A 2,500-nucleotide genomic window follows, 5' to 3' on the forward strand; every position below is an offset into this window, starting at 1 on the left:
GTTCTGTTTTTCCTTTTATATATTTTCTCTCTGTTCTGTTGGTTTTAAATGATCGATTGATTTTGGTTGTTGTTTTTTTTAATGATTTGGTGTCCTGTTTCTTTTACTTGTCAATTTTTTCTTTTTTTTTCTCGTTTCCACATTTATTTTTTACTGGAATTACCCTTATTATCCAATAAGTTATATATAATATATTTATATGAAATATATATATAATATATTTATATATATATATTATATATATATATATATATTTAATATATATATCATATATATTCAGATATATATATCTTATATTTATTATATAAGATCATATATATGTATATATATATTGATATATATATATAGATAGATATTATATATAATAGCTATTAAATATTTATATAGATATATATAGATAGATAGATAGATAGATAGATAGATAAATAGATAGATATATATATGCATAAAAAAATAATCATTAATCACAAGAACTTCTTCCCAAGGCGTGATATACTGCAAATGATGCCACTCTAGCTACGTAATAATTTTCTCGAGTCAAAAAATTGCGGAAGAAAAAGACCTTTGAAAAGACACTTTGTATCCCCCCTCCCTCCGCCTCTCACCCCCCTCCGCCTTTCACCCTCCCCCCTTCCGCCTCTCACCCCCCCCCCTCCGCCATCCCCTTGCTAAGCCCCTCCCCCCCACCCTCCCCACCTTGCCTCTCTCTCCTACCCTCCTCCTCCTTTTCGTTTTTTGTTCCCTCTCCTCTTTCTCTCTCTAAAGGAGTGAGTGAGAAAGAGGGAGAGAGAGGGGGGGGGAGGAGAGGGAGGAGAGGGAACAAAAAAGTGAGAAAGAAGATAAGAAAATAAAGTGAAAGAAAGAAGATGAGAGAGAAAAGAAAGAAAGAGAAGAGGAAGAGAGAGAGAGAGAAGAGAGAGAGAAGAAGAGAAGAATCAAGACATAACAAAAGATAGAAAGAGGATAGAAAAAAAGACAGAATCATACTGAGAGGTATAGACACAACCAAATAGAAGCAACCCCCCCCCCAAAAAAAAAAAAAAAAAAAGATAGACGCGATAAGAAAAAATCTTGTTGACATTCCTATCCTTTTTTCAAAACCACAACTAAAAGAAATGGGCCAATAAGCATCAGATCTTTGACGGCTAACCAAGAGGAATTTTTTTCTCACCATTTTTGAAAGAGTGGCTGGCGAGAGAATGCGAATTTGGAAATGAAAACAAAAATCAACAACTTCAATTCGTTGATGCTATCAAAACTTTTTAATGGATTGCTGATTTTTTTTTTCTTCGCCTTCTTGTTAGTATTTTGTTCTATTTCTTCTCTTATTATCATTATTTTTATTCTTTCTTACTCTCCTTTCTCCTCCTCAGCTTTATCTGTTAGTTTCTCTTTTTTTTTCTTTTCGTTTTTTTTTTTCCTATATCTTTTTCATTTTACTTTTTAATTATTCTTATTCTGCTTCTTCCTCTTCATCTTCATCTTCCTTTTTTTCTTCTTTTATTAATTTCCCAATCGTTTTTTTTTTATTTATTTTATTTTTTTTTTTGTCATTATAATTATTCTGATTCTCTTTTTTTTCCTCTGCATCTACATTCCATTTTTTCCGGTTAAAATGATCGCTCTCTCTCTCTCTCTCTCTCTCTCTCTCTCTCTCTCTCTCTCTCTCTCTCTCTCTCTCTCTCTCTCTCATCATCGCTACTCTCTCCTCAATCTCTCTCCCGCGCATTCTCTCTCCTCTCTCCTACCTTCTCTACTCTCTCTCTCATCTCCTCTCTCTCTACTCTCGATCGCCACCTCTCTCTCTCTCTCTCTCTCTCCATCTTCCTCTCTCTCTCTCTCTCCCCTCTCTCCCCGTACGTCTCTTCTCTCTCATCTCTCTCATCGTCCTTATCTCTCTCTTACTAGATCTCTCCCTCTCATCTCTCTCTCTCTCCACTCTCTACTCTCTTTTTTTTTTCTCTACCCTCTCTCTCTCTCTCATCATGCAACTCTCTCTCTCTCTCTTCATCATCTCCAATCTCTCTCTTACCCATAGCTCCATCTCTCATCTCTCTCTCCTCTCTCTCCCAACTCTTTCTCTCTCTCACTCATATACTCCTCTCCCTGAGACTCCTCTCCTCGCTCTTCTCCTCCCACCTCCCTCTCGTCGTCCATCTCTGCCTTCCCAATCTCATCAACTCCACTCTCCTCTCTCCCGACACTCACCTTTAGCGCTCTCACATCATCCTCCTCCTCTCTCTCCTCATCCAATTCTCTCTCTTCACACTCCTCCTCTCTCCTCTCCCATCCTGCATTCACTCTCATCCTCAAATCCCTCTCTCTCTCCTCTCTCTACTCTCACTCTCCTCCTCTCTCCTACTAATCTTCCAACCGTATCTCTCTCCCTCTCTCTCTCTCATCCCCTCGCCTCTCTCTCTCTCACTCCTCTCCCATCTCTCCTCCCTCCCTCTCTCCCTCCTCTCTCTCTCTCTCTCTCCTCCCATCCTCTCTCCGTCCC

Source organism: Penaeus japonicus, unplaced genomic scaffold, assembly GCF_977035675.1.
Source record: "Penaeus japonicus unplaced genomic scaffold, GWHDUDI00000001_assembly GWHDUDI00000036, whole genome shotgun sequence".
Taxonomy (NCBI): Eukaryota; Metazoa; Arthropoda; class Malacostraca; order Decapoda; family Penaeidae; genus Penaeus; species Penaeus japonicus.